The 8,119-nt window shown below is 35.1% G+C and overlaps 1 long non-coding RNA gene across 1 annotated transcript; it reads left to right on the plus strand.

Moving 5' to 3' along the window:
- On the plus strand, positions 281-7,815 carry LOC110267741. The gene is made up of 4 exons (XR_002355637.1): positions 281-291; positions 5,127-5,133; positions 6,599-6,649; positions 7,285-7,815. It is a non-coding gene; the product is annotated as an uncharacterized LOC110267741 (long non-coding RNA).

Below are 8,119 nucleotides of genomic sequence, written 5' to 3' on the forward strand. Positions count from 1 at the left end.
ACTGTTCTTGTAGGAACTAGTTCATTCTTTTCATTATGAACCACTGTCATGCCTCCCTTCTTAGGGACAGCTTGGACAGGGCTCACCCAAGGGCTATCAGAAATAGGATAAATAATCCCAGCCTCTAGTAACTTAGTCACCTCTTTTTGTACCACCTCCTTCATGGCTGGATTCAGCTGCCTCTGTGGTTGAATCACTGGCTTAGCATCATCCTCCAATAGGATCTTGTGCATGCATCTGGCTGGGCTAATGCCCTTAAGATCACTTATGGACCACCAAGAGCTGTCTTGTGTGTCCTTAGCACCTGAATTAATGCTTTCTCTTCCTATGGCTCTAAAGCAGAGCTTATGATTACCGGAAAAGTGTCATCTTCTCCCAGAAATGCATATTTTAGGGATGGTGGTAGTAGTTTGAGCTCAGGTTTAGAAGGCTTCTCCTCTTCCTGAGGAGTCTTCAGAGGTTCTTTTGTTTTCTCTGGTTCCTCCAGATCAGGCTGAACATCTCTAAAAATGTCCTCTAGCTCTGATTTGAGACTCTCAATCATATTGACTTCTTCCACCAAAGAGTCAATAATATCAACGCTCATGCAGTCTTTTGAAATTGTCTGGATGCTGTATAGCTTTGACAGCATTCAACTTAAACTCATCCTCATTGACTCTCAAGGTCACCTCCCCTTTTTGGACATCAATGAGGGTTCGTCCAGTTGCTAGGAAAGGTCTTCCTAGAATGAGAGTTGCACTCTTGTGCTCCTCCATTTCTAGCACCACAAAGTCAGTTGGAAAGGCAAATGGCCCATCCTTGACAATCATATCCTCAATTACGCTTGATGGAATTTTAATGGAGCCATCAGCAAGTTGGAAGCATATCCGGGTTGGTTTAACTTCATCAGCCAAACCAAGCTTTCTGATAGTGGATGCAGGTATCAGGTTGATACTTGCCCCAAGATCACATAAAGCTGTCTTAGTACAAGCACCCTCTAATGTGCATGGTATCATAAAGCTTTTGGGATCTTTAAGCTTCTCTGGTAAGCTTTTTAAAATGACTGCACTGCATTCTTCAGTGAGAAAAACTTTTTTAGTTTCTATCCAATCCTTCTTATGACTTAAGATCTCTTTCATGAACTTAGCATAAGAGGGTATTTGCTCAAGTGCCTCTGCAAACCGAATCTTTATTTCAAGAGTCCTGAGATAGTCTGTAAAGCAGGCAAATTGTTTATCCTGTTTCGCTTAGCGGAGTTTCTGAGGATAAGGTATCTTGGCTTTATATTCTTCAACCTTAGTTGCTGCAGGTTTATTTCCTACAGAAGTGGTTGGAAAAGCTTGCTTAAAGGGGTTGTTATCGGCACTTGCATGTGTCTGATCCCTCATTGGCATTTGAACGCCAGAATTTGGTGCTTTTTGGGCATTTAACGCCAGATTGCCACCCTTTTCTGGTGTTTGAACGTCAGAATTGGCCATCCATTGGGCGTTTAACGCCAACTTTTGACCCTTTTCTGGCGTTTGAACGCCAAAATTATTCCTCTCTGGGCTCTTATTGTCCTTAGAGGGATTTTGGGCAGTGGTTTGGTCATCCTCTGTCAGATGTTCCTTTCTTGGCTTCCTGCTGCTTTGAGTTGAGACATTCAATGTTTTTCCACTCCTTAAATGAACAGCTTGGCATTCTTCTATTATCTGTTTAGATAACTGTTGTCTTGTCTGATTCAATTGTTTTTCCATATTCTGGTTAGCATCTTTGGTTTCTTGTAACATCTCTTTAAATTCTGCTAACTATTTTGTTATAGAAAATAGTTACTAATTGAGTTCAATAATTTGTTCTGGAGGGCTAAGTTCAGTGGATGCTGCCTCAGCCTCTTCTTTCATGGAGGTCTCACCACTTGAGTACAGGTACTGATTTTTGGCAACTGTATCAATGAGCTCTTGAGCCTCTTCAATTGTCTTTCTCATATGTATATATCCACTAGTTGAGTGGTCTAGAGACATCTGGGCCTTTTTTGTAAGCCCATAGTAAAAGATGTCTAACTGCACCCATTCTGAAAATATTTCAGAGGGGCATTTCCTTAGCATCTCTCTGTACCTCTCCCAGGCATTATAAAGAGATTCATTATCCTCTTGTTTAAAGCCTTGGATGTCCATCCTTAGCTCTGTCATCCTTTTTGGAGGGAAATATTGATTCAGGAATTTGTCTGATAACTGTTTCCATGTTCTTATGCTTGCTGTGGTTTGGTTATTCAACCACCTCTCAGCTTGATCTTTTACAGCAAATGGAAACAGTAATAATCTATAGACATCCTGATCTACTTCCTTATCACGTACTGTGTCAGTAATTTGTAAAAATTGTGCAAAAAACTCAGTAGGTTCCTCTTGTGGAAGACCAGAATACTGGCAATTTTGCTGCACCATGATAATGAGCTCAGGGTTTAGCTCAAAATTGCTTGCTCTGATGGGGGGTATATAGATACTACTTCCATATGAAGTAGTAGTGGAGTTAGCATATGACCCCAGAGTCCTTTTGGACTGTTTATTTCCACTTAGGTCCATGATGGAGAAAGGAAAGTGATGTGAATTGTAAATAATTTTTTTTTTAAAAAATAAAGTAAATAAAAAAATTGATGCAAGTTTCAAAAATTAAGAAAAGAAAAAGAAATAAAAGGAATTAGAAAACTAAATTAATTAATTAAATAAAAAGATTTGAAAATTTGTGGGTGAGGATTTTCGAAAAATGAAGAGAGAGAAAGTGGTTAAGAAGTTTTGAAAAATATATATCTTAAAATAAAAAATACTTGTAAGAAAATAAATAAAAGAAAATATTTGAAAAAGATATGATTTTAAAAGTTGAGATTAGAAAAGATAAGATAAGTTCGGTAAGAGAAGATAAGGAATTTTAAGAGAAGATAAGTTTTTAAATTAAAAAATTTTGAAATTTAAATTTTGAAATTTGAAATTTGAAATTTAAAATTTGAATTTTAAATTTTGAATTTTGAATTTTGAAAAAATCAACAATATAAGATAAAGATTTGAAAAAGATTTAAATTTTGAAAAGGTTTAATTTTTAAAATTTTAAATTTAAATTTTGAAATTTAAATTTTGAATTTTGGAATTTAATTGAAATTAAAAATTAAATTTGAAATAAGATAAGATAAGATTTTGAAAAAGATATGATTTTTGAAAAATATTTGAATTTTGAAATTTAAAACTAAGATAAGATAAGATTTTGAAAAAGATATGATTTTTGAAAAATATTTGAATTTTGAAATTTAAAACTAAGATAAGATAAGATTAAAATTTTAAAATAAAAATCTGAATTTTTTTTAATGTAAATTTCGAAAATTCAATTAAAATAAAGAGAAAAGAGATATTTTTTTTTTGAATTTAATGAGGAAAGAGAAAAATAATAAAATGACACAAAACTTAGAATTTTTAGATCAAAACAAAGAAAACAAACAAGAAAACTTTGAATGTCAAGATGAACACCAAGAACACTTTGAAGATCAAGATGAACACCAAGAACAAATTTTGGAAATCTTTAGGAAAATAAAAACACAAAGGATACCAAACTTGAAAATTTTTATACTTTGGACACTAATAATTCGAAAATGCACAAGAAAAACAAGGAAAGACACAAAGCAAGAAAAACAAGAAAAATAAACAAGAACAACTTGAAGATCAAGAAAGAACAAGGAACATAAAACTCGAAAATATGAAGAATAAAAAGAACATACAATTCAAAAAATTTGAAGGAAAATAAAAACATGCAATTGACACCAAACTTAAAACATGAAACTAAACTCAAATAGAAGACTCAAAGGAAAATTAAAGATTAATAAAGAAAAATAAGATTTTTGAAAAGAAAATAAAAGACTCAAATTTAGTGACTTTAAACCAAAAAGATAAATTTTTCCTAATCTAAGCAACAAGATGGACCGTCAGTTGTCCAAACTCGAACAATCCCCGACAACGGCGCCAAAAACTTGGTGCACGGAATTGCAATCACACCTTTGCAACTCCGTACAACTAACCAGCAAGTGCACTGGGTCATCCAAGTAATACCTGGTCGATCCCACGGAGATTGTCGGCTTGAAGCAAGCTATGGTTATCTTGTAAATCTTGGTCAAGAGATTAGTGATCAAAATGATTTTTTGTTTATGAAAAGTAAATAACATCAATTGAGGGTTACTTGTGATTCAGTAATGAGGAACAGGTTGAGGTTCCGGAAATGCTCTGTCGTTTGAATTTCTACTTTCCTACTATCTTCTTCTCCAAACACGCATGGCTTCCTTCAATGGCAAGCTGTATGTTGGTGGATCACCGTTGTCAATGGCTACCATCCATCCTCTCGGATGAAAAATACCAGGCACGGTTTCTGTACGGCTAATCAATTGTCGGATCTCTCGTCTCGGATGAAAAATACCAGGTACAACTACCGCACGGTTAATCATTTGTCGGTTCTCACTTGTGTCGGAATAAGATCTCCCTATCCTTTTGCACACTGTCATTGCGCCCAACATTCGTGAGTTTGATGCTCGTCACAGTCATCCCGTTCCAGATCCTACTCGGAATACCACAGACAAGGTTTAGACTTTCCGGATCTCAGGAATGCTGCCAATTGGTTCTAGCCTCTACCACGAAGGTTCTAATCTCATGGATTCAAATGCTCTGTTGTCAGGAGAGGCAAGTTGAATCCGTAGATCAGAGACCCAAGAGACACACACTCAAGCTATCGCCCAATGACTACGTTGAGCTCAGATAGAACGGGAGTGGTTGTCAGGCACACCTTCATAAAGTTGAGAATAATGATGAGTGTCACGGATAATCATATTCTTTATATTGAAGTACGAGTGAGTATCTTAGAATAGAAGCAAGCGTAATTGAATAGAAAATAATAGTAATTGCATTAATCCATTGAATCACAGCAGAGCTCCTCACCCCCACCTATGGGGTTTAGAGACTCATGCTGTAGAAGATACAATATGAGATGTAAAATGTCATGAGTTGCTACATGAATCTCTAAAAGTAGTTTTTATACTAAACTAGTAACTTAGGTTTACAGAAAATGAGTAACTAGGTGTAGATAGTGAAGAATTCCACTTCTGGGGCTCACTTGGTGAGTGTTTGGGCTGAGCTTTCAAGCTTCCACGTGCATATGCCTCAAATTGGAGTTAAACACCACCCTTGGTGCCAAAATGGGCGTTTAACGCCAAGAAGTGTGCCAGTTCTGGCGTTTTACGCCAGAAAAGGGTCTCTGGCTGGCGTTTAACGCCAGTTTGGGCAATCAAATCTCAGGCAAAGTATGGACTATTATATATTGCTGGAAAGCCCAAGATGTCTACTTTCCAATGCAATTGAGAGCGCGCCAATTGAGCTTTTGTAGCTTCAGAAAATTCACTTCGAGTGTAAGAGGGTCAAAATCTAACAGCATCTGTAGTCCTTTCTCAGCCTCGGAATCAAATTTTTGCTCAGGTCCCTCAATTTTAACCAGAAAATACCTGAAATTACAGAAAAATACACAAACTCATAGTAAAGTCCAGAAATGTGATTTTTGCATAAAAACTAATAAAAATATAATAAAAAGTAACTAAAATATACTAAAAACTACCTAAAAACAATGCCAAAAAGAGTATAAATTATCCGTTCATCACAAACCTCAGTGACCAGAGTTATGAACCATTGTAGCTGTGTTCAACCTCCACGCACGTCTATACATACTTTGTGATAATCGATATTTAACCATAAACTCTTTCTCCTCTAGCAAGTTCTACTTACTTTCACCCATAGAAGAGAGAAAAAATTTTATATTAAAGTTTAATGGAGAAAGAGAAGACGAAGAGTGATCAAAAGGTTGCAGATGTAATGTTTTATTATTCTAAAACCCTCAAATGATATCGTTTCAATCTTTCTTTTGTGCCAAAACACATGCGACATCATTTTTCTCATGTCCAATGTGGCAAAGACTAAGCCACTCACTGATGGCATTGAGTTCTGATGATGAAAAATGTGTTTGGGACTAATATGGTGTACTTTTTTTAATCTGAAGAGATTAAGTTAAAGCAATTGGGATTTTGAGTACTAAATTAGTACAATTCGCCAATTATCAATCTCAAGAACCAAAATGAGACTTAACTCGATGTAAGAAGAGTTAAGATTGAAAATAATGAATGTTTTGTCTTCAGGCAAAGACAGTACTTTAAACTTATCTAATACTGCCGTGTGTTAGGATGACATCAATATTGTAGGACCCATTGAAAATAATGAATGTACTTAGAATAACATGATAATTAACTTAGTTCTAATAAACCAGCTAGATGAATTCAATGGTTCATTTCGAACTGAGTAAACCGAGTTTGTATTTTGATATTTTTTATTTTAAATAAAAGTAAAATAAAATGTAAAACCTTATTACCCATTAATAAGACTCAATCTTCCAATGTAAGCTAGAGAAAACAGCTTCTTGTGTCTACATAGGGAGTGAACCATTCATACCACCTTGCCGGTGGGGCAACTCGAAGTAGTTGTCCGAAGATGACGAAGACAAAGCACGTTGTGGTTATTATATACAAGGTTGATATAGTGAAAAGAGTTCAAGTTTCCTAAAGAATTGTGAGCAATTGTAGGTATCTAGAGATCGAAGAGTGATATCGTTTCAGCAGCTCCTGGTAAGTTTTTGCCCATAACTAATTTATTTCAAGCTCAAAGTAAGAATAGATATGGGATATACATTGGCAATAAAAAATACTAGATGCATTGTTTTAATTATGCATTAAACAAAATAATTATTTTCGAAATTTATGATAGCCTATTTTTTAATAAATTTCATTATTTAATCCCTACCCGGTTATGTGTGTGCCTTTGTTAATAATTTTCTAAAAGCGAGTCTTGTAAATAATCAATAATAATTTTGTTAAAAAATATATCCAAAATAATCATATTTAAAGAATTATTTGTGAAAGTAATATTTCTTAGACGATGAAATTTTTGAGGTAGTTGTCTTAATGAGTAATAGATGAAACTTAAATTTTATGTTGATGATACAAGAGAAAACAAGAGTTTTAGTTTAGTTTTAAGACTCCCTCCCTATGTGGTTGTTTAAAAATTTCTATTTTCATGTTTGAAAATTGAATTACTATAAAAAATATATTTATTGGATCCTAGTGTGTGTCATTGTAGTGTAGAATTTGACAATAATTTTTGAATGCTAATTTTATCACAGCAATAAGTTAATTATATTTTTGGTTATAATTTGATTTTACATTAACGATATAAATTCAAACTGAAGTTTGGCTTGCATTAGGATATGGATATCGAAGGAGAAGCAACATACTTTGAAAGTGATGAGGGAGGCCAAAACATGAAAGAGACACAGGAGAATGTGAGTTGCATATGTGCATGTCGTGGAAGCAGTAGATATTGTGGTGTTCTAACAACAGAGGACATAAGAAACCACTCATGGATGACATCTGATGCAGCATATGGGTGCTATGTTAGTTACATTAAAAGTGTTGGGTTTGGAGTCCGTAAGAGAGATGCTGCTCGTGCCAAAGATGGGAAATATAGAAGGCGACGATTCTTTTGCAACAAGGCGGGACACAGAGGAGAAATACTACAACAATCCGAATAGGAAGAGGGAGCACAAGGCAGAGACTTGAACTGGTTGTGAGGCGAAGCTGTCCATTTACCTTGATGAAATTTCTTCAGTTTGGAGGGTTAGGAAACTAGTCGAGGAGCATAATCATGAGTTAATAACACAATGCCTTGTCTACCTAATTCCAAATCATCGTCGTTTGACCGATGCAAACAAAGCTCAGACTGACACAATGATCATGCATGGACTCCCTAATTATGGGATATCCAGTTGGACAAGCAGGTGGGTGACAAACAAAACTCTCGCGCGATCTAGAATTTTCACAAATAAATTCCTGTTGTAAGTATAGCTTCTAGACCGACAAGAATTCCTTTCGTACAAAAGTTTTGGTTGTCACTTAAACAAACCCAATAAAATTGATAACCGAAATATTGAAACCTCGGGTCGTCTTCTCAAGGAATTGCAGGGAGGTATGATTTATTATTGGTTATGAGTAAAAGTGTATTTTTGGGTTTTTGAAATAAAGGACAAGCTAAGTAATTTA

Source organism: Arachis ipaensis, chromosome B10 (genome assembly GCF_000816755.2).
Source record: "Arachis ipaensis cultivar K30076 chromosome B10, Araip1.1, whole genome shotgun sequence".
Lineage (NCBI taxonomy): Eukaryota > Viridiplantae > Streptophyta > Magnoliopsida > Fabales > Fabaceae > Arachis > Arachis ipaensis.